This window comes from Lutra lutra, chromosome 8 (assembly GCF_902655055.1).
Source record: "Lutra lutra chromosome 8, mLutLut1.2, whole genome shotgun sequence".
Classification (NCBI taxonomy): Eukaryota; Metazoa; Chordata; class Mammalia; order Carnivora; family Mustelidae; genus Lutra; species Lutra lutra.
This window is the reverse complement of record NC_062285.1, coordinates 29,946,688-29,960,623: the sequence shown is the minus strand read 5'-3', so window position 1 is coordinate 29,960,623 and position 13,936 is coordinate 29,946,688. Positions and strand designations below refer to the sequence as shown.

The 13,936-nt window shown below is 38.1% G+C and overlaps 1 protein-coding gene and 1 pseudogene across 1 annotated transcript in view; one reads left to right on the top strand and one right to left on the bottom strand.

Moving 5' to 3' along the window:
* CCDC7 (coiled-coil domain containing 7) overlaps positions 1–13,936 on the bottom strand; it is a 404,782-nt gene that overhangs the window by 228,400 nt on the left and 162,446 nt on the right. The window lies entirely within an intron of this gene.
* On the top strand, positions 444–966 carry LOC125106517 (60S ribosome subunit biogenesis protein NIP7 homolog; annotated as a pseudogene).

The window sequence follows — 13,936 nt, the reverse complement described above, 5'->3', positions numbered from 1 at the left end:
TAAACACACTGCCACCAGTGGAAACCAGCACTGCAGGCATTCAGTACTTAACTGTCTTACACCAAGCCCCAATCCCTCCAGCCAGGCTATTATTCAGAACAGAAAAAGAGTTCCTCAGACAAACAAAAATTAAAGGAGTTCATGACCACCAAACCAGCCCTACAAGAAATATTAAAGAGGACTCTTTGAGTAAAAAATCTGTTAAGATAAGCTTTCTATAAAAAAGTCAAGAGATTAACAAAATAAAATAATGTAAAATATGATTTCTTATATCTAAATTGTGGGTAGGAGAGGAGTAAAGAATGGGTTCAAATTTCTGTGACCATCAACTTAATATAGACTGCTACATACAGAAGGTGTTCTAACCATAAATCAAAAATCACTAATAGTTTTGTTTCTAGCCACTGAAGCATGCAGATTCAGTGTTGCAATCCAGCAGGAAAATGTGGCCTTTGTTTATAAAAGAGACTCACATAATGTTTGAGGTAATAGCAAAGTACATTTGGGAGACTCTTCAGCTCCTGGTCAATTGGCCCAATGGTACCTACTGTTTTCAGGCTGCACAACGACCAAGTGTACTACATGAATGAGAAGATCCTGAAGTTGGCCAACATCTCTGGCACAACCTGGTGTCAAGGGGCACCTCACTAAGACTCACAAGATCCAGTTGCACATCACAGTGATGGATTACCTTGCATCCTATGCCAAGTATAAAGTGTGAATAAAGCCTGGAGAAGAGCGGTTCCTCCTGTATGGGAACCATGCATGGAAATTTAGACTGAGTTGAATCACTAAAAATACTTGTCACCAATAGAGGTGGTGTATTCTATAGCAGACATCCCTTTGAATTTTAGGGTTGCAGCAAAGTATGCACAAGACTGCAGGAAAGCTGACCCCATGGTAATTCTGGTATTTCATCAGGCAGACACCAGGGAATATGTGCAGCATGAAGAGACACTGACTTAAAATGAAATCATTGTAAGGACTTACGCTATGTGGAAGGATCTTGCTTTGTTTCCCGTATCTGTGTAGGCTCTAGTATAATATCGAATTCCATCAACAATGTAACTTCTTTAAGGAATTCTTAGTTTAATATTATATCTATTATGGATGTATGTACGCTAGACTGTTACGCAGAAATGGATCAAAAATAACATTTCAGATCTTTGTGTTTGTGGCTAAATAGAATACTGCATTTTATATTTGAATCAGAAAGTTTTGGTCTTGAGTAACAGGCTCTAAAACATTGGAACTCAGGAGAAGAAGGGGAGGGGGGTGGGGGGGCTTAGGTGAGCCTGGTGGTGGGTATTAAGGAGAGCATATACTGCATGGAGCACTGGGTGTGGTGCATAAACAATGAATCTTAGACACTGAAAAAATAAAATGAAAAGAAAAAAGAAAAAAAAAGTTTATTATTGATGTACTACACCCTGGCTAATTGTTTTTAAATAAAATAAAAGTATTAAAAAAGAATAGCTTATTGTTATCTTTGACAACACTGTTTTCCAAACTCATAAGAACACAATGGATTTCTTCATTATTTATTAATATGATGAAAATTAACATACTGACATATCAGAATTATAGGCCATGTATGGGATTTTACAGATGAAATTTGGATAAAATAATAATAGCAACAGGGGCACCAGGGTGGCTCAGTCAGGTAAGATTCAGACTCTTGACTTCAGTTCAGGTCATGATCTCAGGATCCTGAGACTGAGCCCTGCAAGTGCTCTTCACTCAGCCCAAAGTCTACTTGAGACCTCTCTCTCCTCCCTCTGCGCCTCCCCTTGCTCATGCTAAATAAATAAATAAATAAATAATAAAATCTTTAAAAATAATAATAACAGCAATTTGTTCTGCTAATTCTTTATACAGTAGGTGTTGTGTGGAGGAAAAACTTGGGAGTCAAACCCCAGTTCTAACACCTACCAGCTATATGGCCTCAGAGGAGTCATTAAACTTTAATAAGCTTAATTTTCTTCTTCTGTTTCAAAAAACAGATTTAATAATCTACCTAAGAATGGTTTTTAGAATTAGAAATCATGTTTTAAAGCACTTAGTACAGTGCCTGGCAAATGATCAGTGTTAAATAAATGGTAAGAATCATTTATATATTGCATATACTAGGTATTTCTATTACTAAAAGTAAGATCTTACGAGTATAGTTTATTAATATATCTTGGTTCTTGAACTTTCTTTTCTTTTTTTTTAAATTTTTTTATAATTTTTTTTATTTTTTTCAGCATAACAGTATTCATTATTTTTGCACCACACCCAGTGCTCCATGCAATCCGTGCCCTCTACAATACCCACCACCTGGTGCCCCCAACCTCCCAACCCCCACCCCTTCAAAATTCTCAGATCGTTTTTCAGAGTCCATAGTCTCTCGTGGTTCACCTCCCCTTCCAATTTCCCTCAACTCCCTTCTCCTCTCCATCTCCCCTTGTCCTCCATGCTATTTGTTATGCTCCACAAATAAGTGAAACCATATGATAATTGACTCTCTCTGCTTGACTTATTTCACTCAGCATAATCTCTTCCAGTCCCGTCCATGTTGCTACAAAACTTGGGGATTCATCCTTTCTTTCTTTTTTTTTTTTCTACAGCTTCATAAACATATATTTTTATCCCCAGGGGTACAGGTCTGCGAATCGCCACGTTTACACACTTCACAACACTCACCATAGCACATACCCTCCCCGATATCCATAACCCCACCCCCTCTCCCAACCCCCTCCCCCCATCAACCCTCAGTTTGTTTTGTGAGATTGAGAGTCACTTATGGTTTGTCTCCCTCCCAATCCCATCTTGTTTCATTTACTCTTCTCCTACCCCCTCAACCCCCCATGTTGCATCTCCTCTCCCTCATATCAGGGAGATCATATGATAGTTGTCTTTCTCCGATTGACTTATTTCGCTAAGCATGATACCCTCTAGTTCCATCCACGTCGTCGCAAATGGCAAGATTTCATTTCTTTTGATGGCTGCATAGTATTCCATTGTGTATATATACCACATCTTCTTTATCCATTCATCTGTTGATGGACATCTAGGTTCTTTCCATAGTTTGGCTATTGTAGACATTGCTGCTATAAACATTCGGGTGCATGTGCCCCTTCGGATCACTATGTTTGTATCTTTAGGGTAAATACCCAGCAGTGCAATTGCAGGGTCATAGGGTAGTTCTATTTTCAACATTTTGAGGAACCTCCATGCTGTTTTCCAGAGTGGTTGCACCAGCTTGCATTCCCACCAACAGTGTAGGAGGGTTCCCCTTTCTCCGCATCCTCGCCAGCATCTGTCATTTCCTGACTTGTCAATTTTAGCCATTCTGACTGGTGTGAGGTGATATCTCATGGTGGTTTTGATTTGTATTTCCCTGATGCCGAGTGATATGGAGCACTTTTTCATGTGTCTGTTGGCCATCTGGATGTCTTCTTTGCAGAAATGTCTGTTCATGTCCTCTGCCCATTTCTTGATTGGATTCTTTGTTCTTTGGGTGTTGAGTTTGCTAAGTTCTTTATAGATTTTGGACACTAGCCCTTTATCTGATATGTCATTTGCAAATATCTTCTCCCATTCTGTCAGTTGTCTTTTGGTTTTGTTAACTGTTTCCTTTGCTGTGCAAAAGCTTTTGATCTTGATAAAATCCCAAAAGTTCATTTTTGCCCTTGCTTCCCTTGCCTTTGGTGATGTTCCTAGGAAGATGTTGCTGCGGCTGAGGTCGAAGAGGTTGCTGCCTGTGTTCTCCTCGAGGATTTTGATGGATTCCTTTCTCACATTGAGATCCTTCATCCATTTTGAGTCTATTTTCGTGTGTGGTGTAAGGAAATGATCCAATTTCATTTTTCTGCATGTGGCTGTCCAATTTTCCCAACACCATTTATTGAAGAGGCTGTCTTTGTTCCATTGGACATTCTTTCCTGCTTTGTCGAAGATTAGTTGACCATAGAGTTGAGGGTCCATTTCTGGGCTCTCTATTCTGTTCCATTGATCTATGTGTCTGTTTTTGTGCCAGTACCATGCTGTCTTGATGATGACAGCTTTGTAATAGAGCTGGAAGTCCGGAATTGTGATGCCACCAACTTTGGCTTTCTTTTTCAATATTCCTTTGGCTATTCGAGGTCTTTTCTGGTTCCATATAAATTTTAGGATTATTTGTTCCATTTCTTTGAAAAAAATGGATGGTACTTTGATAGGAATTGCATTAAATGTGTAGATTGCTTTAGGTAGCATAGACATTTTCACAATATTTATTCTTCCAATCCAGGAGCATGGAACATTTTTCCATTTCTTTGTGTCTTCCTCAATTTCTTTCATGAGTACTTTATAGTTTTCTGAGTATAGATTCTTAGTCTCTTTGGTTAGGTTTATTCCTAGGTATCTTATAGTTTTGGGTGCAATTGTAAATGGGATGGACTCCTTAATTTCTCTTTCTTCTGTCTTGTTGTTGGTGTAGAGAAATGCAACTGATTTCTGTGCATTGATTTTATATCCTGACACTTTACTGAATTCCTGTACAAGTTCTAGCAGTTTTGGAGTGGAGTCTTTTGGGTTTTCCACATAGAGTATCATATCATCTGCGAAGAGTGATAGTTTGACTTCTTCTTTGCCGATTTGGATGCCTTTAATTTCCTTTTGTTGTCTGCTGAGGCTAGGACTTCTAGTACTATGTTGAATAGCAGTGGTGATAACGGACATCCCTGCCGTGTTCCTGACCTTAGCGGAAAAGCTTTCAGTTTTTCTCCATTGAGAATGATATTTGCGGTGGGTTTTTCATAGATGGCTTTGATAATATTGAGGTATGTGCCCTCTATCCCTACACTTTGAAGAGTTTTGATCAGGAAGGGATGCTGTACTTTGTCAAATGCTTTTTCGCATCTATGGAGAGTATCATATGGTTCTTGTTCTTTCTTTTATTAATGTGTTGTATCACATTGATTGATTTGCGGATGTTGAACCAGCCTTGCAGCCCTGGAATAAATCCCACTTGGTCGTGGTGAATAATCCTTTTAACGTACTGTTGAATCCTATTGGCTAGTATTTTGGCGAGAATTTTTGCATCTGTGTTCATCAAGGATATTGGTCTGTAGTTCTCTTTTTGTTGGGATCCTTGTCTGGTTTTGGGATCAAGGTGATGCTGGCCTCATAAAATGAGTTTGGAAGTTTTCCTTCTATTTCTATTTTTTGGAACAGTTTCAGGAGAATAGGAATTAGTTCTTCTTTAAATGTTTGGTAGAATTCCCCCGGGAAGCCGTCTGGCCCTGGGCTTTTGTTTGTTTGGAGATTTTTGATGACTGTTTCAATCTCCTTACTGGTTATGGGTCTGTTCAGGCTTTCTCTTTCTTCCTGGTTCAGTTGTGGTAGTTTATATGTCTCTAGGAATGCATCCATTTCTTCCAGGTTGTCAAATTTGTTGGCGTAGAGTTGCTCATAGTATGTTCTTATAATTGTCTGTATTTCTTTGGTGTTCGTTGTGATCTCTCCTCTTTCATTCATGATTTTATTTATTTGGGTCCTCTCTCTTTTCTTTTTGAGAAGTCTGGCCAGGGGTTTATCAATCTTATTAATTCTTTCAAAGAACCAGCTCCTAGTTTCGTTGATTTGTTCTATTGTTTTTTTTTTTTTGTTTGTTTCTATTTCATTGATTTCTGCTCTAATCTTTATGATTTCTCTTCTCCTGCTGGGTTTAGGGTTTCTTTCTTGTTCTTTCTCCAGCTCCTTTAGGTGTAGGGTTAGGTTGTGTACCTGAGACCTTTCTTGTTTCTTGAGAAAGGCTTGTACCGCTATATATTTTCCTCTCAGGACTGCCTTTGTTGTGTCCCACAGATTCTGAACCGTTGTGTTTTCATTATCATTTGTTTCCATAAATTTTTTCAATTCTTCTTTAATTTCCTGGTTGACCCATTCATTCTTTAGAAGGATGCTGTTTAGTCTCCATGTATTTGGGTTCTTTCAAAATTTCCTCTTGTTATTGAGTTCTAGCTTTAGAGCATTGTGGTCTGAAAATATGCAGGGAATGATCCCAATCTTTTGATACCGGTTGAGACCTGATTTAGGACCGAGGATGTGATCTATTCTGGAGAATGTTCCATGTGCACTAGAGAAGAATGTGTATTCTGTTGCTTTGGGGTGAAATGTTCTGAATATATCTGTGATGTCCATCTGGTCCAGTGTGTCATTTAAGGCCTTGATTTCCTTGTTGATCTTTTGCTTGGATGATCTGTCCATTTCAGTGAGGGGAGTGTTAAAATCCCCTACTATTATTGTATTCTTGTCGATGTGTTTCTTTGATTTTGTTATTAATTGGTTTATATAGTTGGCTGCTCCCACGTTAGGGGCATAGATATTTAAAATTGTTAGATCTTCTTGTTGGACAGTTCCTTTGAGTATGATATAGTGTCCTTCCTCATCTCTTATTATAATCTTTGGCTTAAAATCTAATTGATCTGATATAAAGATTGCCACTCCTGCTTTCTTCTGATGTCCATTAGCATGGTAAATTCTTTTCCACCCCCTCACTTTAAACCTGGAGGTGTCTTCGGGTTTAAGAGGAGTTTCTTGTAGGCAACATATAGATGGTTTTTGTTTTTTTAATCCATTCTGATACCCTGTGTCTTTTGATTGGGGCATTTAGCCCATTAACATTCAGGGTAAGTATTGAGAGATATGAATTTAGTGCCATTGTATTGCCTGTAAGGTGACTGTTATTGTATATTGTCTCTGTTTCTTTCTGATCTACTACTTTTAGGGTCTCTCTTTGCTTAGAGGACCCCTTTCAATATTTCCTGTAGAGCTGGTTTGGTGTTTTGCAAATTCTTTCAGTTTTTGTTTGTCCTGGAAGCTTTTAATCTCTCCGTCTATTTTCAATGATAGCCTAGCTGGATATAGTATTCTTGGCTGCATGTTTTTCTCATTTAGTACTCTGAATATATCATGCCAGCTCTTTCTGGCCTGCCAGGTCTCTGTGGATAAGTCTGCTGCCAATCTAATATTTTTACCATTGTACGTTACAGACTTCTTTTCCCGGGCTGCTTTCAGGATCTTTTCTTTGTCACTAAGACTTGTCAATTTTACTATTAGGTGACGGGGTGTAGACCTATCCTTATTGATTTTGAGGGGGGTTCTCTGAACCTCCTGGATTTTGATGCTTGTTCCCTTTGCCATATTGGGGAAATTCTCTCCAATAATTCTCTCCAATATACCTTCTGCTCCCCTCTCTGTTTCCTCTTCTTCTGGAATCCCAATTATTCTAATGTTGTTTCGTCTTATGGTGTCACTTATCTCTCGAATTCTCCCCTCGTGGTCCAGTAGCTGTTTGTCCCTCTTTTGCTCAGCTTCTTTATTCTCTGTCATTTGGTCTTCTATATCGCTAATTCTTTCTTCTGCCTCATTTATCCTAGCAGTGAGAGCCTCCATTTTTGATTGCACCTCATTAATAGCTTTTTTGATTTCAACTTGGTTAGATTTTAGTTCTTTTATTTCTCCAGAAAGGGCTTTTATATCTCCCGAGAGGGTTGCTTTAATATCTTCCATGCCTTTTTCAAGCCCGGCTAGAACCTTGAGAATCATCATTCTGAACTCTATATCTGACATATTACCAATGTCTGTATTGATTAGGTCCCTAGCCTTTGGTACTGCCTCTTGTTCTTTTTTTTGTTGTGAATTTTTCCGCCTTGTCATTTTGTCCAGATAAGAGTTTATGAAGGAGCAAGTAAAATACTAAAAGGGTGGCAACAACCCCAGGAAAATATGCTTTAGCCAAATCAGAAGAGATCCTGAATTGTGATGGGGGAGAAAGGGGATAAAAAGGGGTTCAGAAAGAAAGAAAAAAAAAACTATTAAAAAAAAGAAATCTGATAAAGAAAAAATATAAAAAGAGGAAAAAATATATATATATTAGATAAACTATTTAAAAAACGTTAAAAAAGAAAACGGTAAAAGTTAAAAAAAATTTAGCAGAAGAAGAGAAAAAGAAAAAAAAAATTGAAAAAGAAAAAAAAATTAAATTAACTGCAAGGCTAAAAAATCATGGGGAGAAAGCCATGAGTTCCGTGCTTTGCTTTCTTCTCCTCTGGAATTCCGCCGCTCTCCTTGGTAGGTGAACTTGGTCCTGGCTGGGTTTCCCGTAGATCTTCTGGGGGAGGGGCCCGTTGTAGTGATTCTCAAGCGTCTTTGCCCCAGGCGGAGTTGCACCGCCCTTACCCGGGGCCGCGCTGAGTCATCCGCTCGGGTTCGCTTTCGGGAGCTTTTGTTCCCTGAGCGCTTTCCGTAGAGTCCGGAGGACGGGAATAAAGATGGCGGCCTCCCGGTCTCCGGCCCGGAGGAGCCGAGAGCCCGGGGCCCCACTCCTCAGTGCGCCCTCAGAGAACAGCGCCAAATGACTCCCGTCACCCTGGCCTCCGGCCGCGCTCCGAGCTGACCGAGCCTGCGACCGGTTCAAGGCAACCCTGAGCTGAGAGTCACTCCTCGGCTCTGTCTCTGCAGCCGGCTTCCCCGTTCTAATACCGGGAAGCTCTGCGACACTCAGACACCCCCGATCCTTCTGCGACCCTGCGGGACCTGAGGCCGCGCTTACCCCGCCTGGGCTTCACCCCAGTTAAGCCTCTGGAGCGATGTCCCTCAGCGGAACAGACTTTTAAAAGTCCTGATTTTGCTCCGTTGCTCTGCCGCTCGCCGGGAGCCGGCCCCTCCCCCCGCGGTCTATCTTCCCGTCGCTTTGGATTCACTTCTCCGCCAGTCCTACCTTGCAGAAAGTGGTTGATTTTCTGTTTCTGGAATTGCTGTTCTTCTTCTCTTCAATCTCCCGTTGGATTTGTAGGTGTTTGCAATCTTTAGATAAGCTATTTAGCTGATCTCCCGCTACCCGAAGTAGTCTCAGCCTGCTACTGCTCCGCCATCTTGACTCCTCCCTGAACTTTCTTTTATTTAGATGGCTATATAAATAACCATCCCAGGCTAATGTTATTTTCATCACCTTGATGTCTTAAAACGTGTCCCTTCTGAACCTTTGCTTACCTGACTGAGCTAGACAGAAGGCACCAATAAGAGACCCTGAAATAAGCACCTCCACCCTCCCCCATGACAGCCAAAAATTATTTTAGGAATTAAAAAAATTTTTTTAAAAAATGAAAAAATTCCACTAAGTTGTAAAAAAGTGCTTGTATTATTTTAAAAATCTTTAATTAATATTCTGCTTAAATTCAAAAAAGAACACAAATAGATATACAAAGAATAAAGAGAAAGAACCCAAGTATATCACCAAAGTAAACCAGCAAAACATGAGAGAGCAAGAGAAAAAAGGATCAGAGAAAAACTACATAAACAGCCACAACTTATAAGTAACAAAATAGCAATAAGTACAAATACAAATGCAATGACTTTGAATGTAAATGAACCAAACATAGTAATCAAAAAACAAAGTGAGTGACAGAATGGAAAACAAACAAACAAACAAAAAACCAAGACCCAAGTATATGCTGTTTATAAGAGACTCATTTTAGACCTAGAGATAATTTGCAGACTGAAAGTGAGGGTATAGGGGAAAAAAATCAATTGTGTAAATGGAGGTCAAAAGAATGATGAAGTTACAGTATTTATGTCAGACAAGATAGACTTTAAAACAAGGACTGTAACAAGAGACAAAAAAAAGACTATATAATTATAAAAGGAATACTCCAACAAGATCTAACAATTGTAAATATTTATACCCTCAACAAAGGAGCACCCAAATACAAAAAACAGTTAATAACAAACATAAAGGAACTACTAATAATATTATAATAATAGTAGGGGATTTTAAGCCCCCACTTGTATCAATGGACAAATCATCTAAACAGAAAATCAATAAGGAAGGAATGGCTTTGAATGACATACTGGACCAGGTGGATTTAACAGATAGCAGAATTATCTATAATAGCAAAACTATGGAAACAGCCCAAGTGTCCATCAACTGATAAATGAATAAAGAAAATGTAATTATATGTGTGTACATACGTACACACACACACACACACACACACACACCATGTAATATTATTCGGCCATAAAAAAGAATGAAATCTTACCATTTGCAATGGTATCAATGGATCTAGAGAGTATTATACAAATCAAAATAAATCCGTCAGAGAAAGAAAGACAAGTACTATATGATCTCACTCACATGTGGAATTTAAGAAACAAAAGAAACAAAGGGGTAAAAAGAGAAAAGGAAAACCAAGAAAAATACTCTTACCTATAGAGAATAAACTGATGGTTACGAAGGGAGGTGGGCAGGTAGATAGGTGATAGGGATTAAGGAGAGCACTTGTGATGAACACTGGATGAAGTCTCAATCACTATACTGTACATCTGAAACTAATATAATACTATAGGTTAACTAACTGGAATTTTAAAACTTTTAAGAATCATAAGGAAATACATGTATGGTAATGTGCTGCATTTATCAAAAAAAAAATCTGCTTGTAAGTAAATCCATGAACTTCAAACCCATGTTGTTCAAGACCCAATTGTTAAAGAAATTAGGAAGATAGCAAATAAATGATCTAATTTTACACCTCAAGGAACTAGAACAAATTAGAGCCAAACATAGCAGAAGTAAGGCAATAATAAAGGTAAGAAAGAAAATAGATGAAATAGAGACCAGAAAGACAACTGAAGAAATCAAGAAACACTAGGTTTTTCTGAAAGATAAACAAAACTGACAAAACTGTAGAAAGCCTAATGAAGAAAAAACAAGAATAATAAATAAAATCAGAAGTGAAAGAGAAGCAATTACAACTGACAGTACAGAGATCCACAGGATCGTAAGAAATACTATGAACTATAAGCCAAAAAATTAGATAAATAGAAGAAATGAGTAAGTCCCTAGAATTATACAACCCACCAACACTGATGCAGGGAGAGACAGAAAATCTGAGAGACCAGTAACAAGTAAGGATACTAAAATAGTAATCAAAAACCTCCCAACACAGAAAATCCCAGAACCAGATGGTTTAAGTGGTAAATCATATAAAACATTTAAAGAAAAACAAATGCCAATCACTCTCAAACTCTTTAAAAAATTTGAGGAGGAAAGAGCACTTCCAAACTCATTGTAGGAGTCTAGTGTACCTGATTCCAAATGCCAGATATGGACAGTATAAGAAAATTACAGACTAATCTTCCTAATGAATATAAATGCAAAAACTGAAAACAAGGGGTGCCTGGGTGGCTCAGTGGGTTAAAGCCTCTGCCTTCGGCTCAGGTCATGATCTCAGGGTCCTGGGATCGAGCCCCGCGTCGGGCTCTCTGCTCAGCAGGAAGCCTGCTTCCTCCTCTCTCTGCCTGCCTCTCTGCCTACTTGTGATCTCTCTCTGTCAAATAAATAAATAAAATATTAAAAAAAAAAAACTGAAAACAAAGTATTAGCAAACCAAATTCAAGAACTCATTAAAGGATCATACACTATGACCAAGTGCAATTTATCCCTGGGATGCAAGAATAGTTCATCATACATGAATCAATAATTGTGATATATCACAATTCATTTAATAGAATGAAAAATAAAAATCATATGATCCCCTTAGTAGATGCAGAAAAAGCATTTGACAAAATCCAACATCCTTTCATTATAAAAACTCTCAACGGCTTAGGCAGAGAAGCTCAGGTATAGAAGGCACATAAGTCATCGTATGACAAACCCACAGCTAACATTATACTTAGTGAAGAAAAATGTAAAGCTTTTCAACCAAGATCAAGAACAATACACGTGTACCCATATTTAACATAGTACTGGAAGTCCTAGCTAGAGCAATCAGGCAAGAAAAGGAAATAAAAGGCATCCAAATAGGAAAGAAAGAATTTAAATTTTCATTATTTACAGAAGATAAGATTCTGTACAGTTGACTCTTGAGCACTATGGCTTGAACTGCATGGGTCCACTTACATGCATTTTATAAATGCAGTGATACAAATGTATTTTCTCTTTCTTGTTATTTTCTTTACATTTTCTTTTCTCTAGCATGCTTTATTGTAAGAATATAGCACATAATATACATATATACATATATATAACATACAAAATTGTATTAATTAGCTGTTTCTATTATCAGTAAGGCTTCTGATCAATAGCAGGCCATTAATAGTTAAGTTTGGGGGGAGTCAAAAGTTATACACAGATTTTTGATTGCACAGGGGTTTGATGTCCCAACCCTTCATCATTCAAGTGTCAACTGTACATTGAAAATCCCCAAAACTAAAAACTGTGGAATATGATCAATGAATTTAGTAAAATTGCAGGATATAAAATCAATACATAGAAGTCAGTTACAGTTCTGTATGCTAATAGTGAAACATGTAAAAAACCAAAAAAGTAAACTATCCTATCTACGATGCATTGAAAATCATAAAACACCTAGGAGAAAATTTAACTGAGGATGTAAAAATATGTATAATTAAAACTACAAGAAGTGGTTGAAAGAAATTGAAGAAGATACAAACAAATGGAAGGAAATCCATGTTTATGAATCAGAAGAGTCAAATATTATTTAAATCACCATGCTATCCAGAACTATCTATAGATTCAATGCAATCTTTATCAAAATTCCAATATAATTTTTCACAGAAATAGATACAACAATCCTACAAATTGTAGGGAAGTATAAAAGAACTCTAATAGCAAAGCAATCATGAGAAAAAAGAGGCATCGCCCTTTCGGATTCAAACTACTACAAAACTATAGTGAATAAAACAGTATGGTGTGGCATAAAAATATACATAGGTCAATGGAATAGAAAATGCAGAGTTAAACCTCTTTATATATGGTCCTCTAATATTTGACAAGGGAGAAAAGAATATCCAATGGGGGGCTCCTGGGGGGCTCAGTGGGTTAAGCCTCTGCCTTTGGCTTAGGTCATGGTCTCAGAGTCCTGGCATAGAGTCCTACATCAGGCTCTCTGCTCAGCAGGGAGCCTGCTTCCCCCCACTCTCTGCCTGCCTCTCTGCCTACTTGTCAACTCTCTGTCAAATAAATCAATAAAATCTTAAAAAAAAAAAAAAAGAACATCCAATGGGGAAATTACTGTCTCTTCAACAATGGTGCAGGAAAACTAGATAAACACATTAAACAAAATGAAATCATACCCCTAACTTACACATCTCACAAAAATTAACTCAAGATAGATCAAATATTTAAACATAAGATCTGATACTTTAAAACTCCTAAAAGAAAACATAGGAAAAAAAGAGCTCCTTAATATTGTTCTGGCAAGGATTTTTTTGGATTTAATATCAAAAGCATAAGCAACAAAAGAAAATATCAGTAAATGGGTCTATATCAAACTTAAAAATCCTAAACTGCAAAAGAAATAATTAACATGAGTGACATCACCAAGATGGCGACATAGGTCATTCTTGACTTTGCTCTCCCTTGTAAGAAGGACAAATACCAGAGAGAAAAATCCTAAAACATGGAGAGGAGGCTAAAGCACTACAGGAGAGACCACTTTAGAACAAGAGAAGTGGCTACACACTGACCACAATGCCCCTTTCTCAGGCCAGTGCAGCACCATACTGAGAAGTCTCTTCTAAGTCTATCATTCCTCCATTGGGGTGAAATAAAAGAACCCAGGGTAGACATCGAACTCCCTAGTATTATGAGTCACTTATTAGGAATCCCTAACACAGTCTTGCCCAATGAGGACTGCAAGGGAACATGAAGGGTTTGACCACTGGGAAACTTACTGTGATGGGGATTCGAAGTGAGTCTTGTAGCAACCAGCTCTTAGATCTAGGCAGACTGATTTCCTATCTGTAGTGCCCAAGTTGTAGGTCCAACCAAAAGTTTTGCAAATCTGTACAGCCCAGAAACACTCAAGCAGAGTCCAACAGGTAGATCTGATAGTTTGCAGAGCAAAGCAAGTGGTCCTATTCAGTCAGAAAACTTGCAGAATGG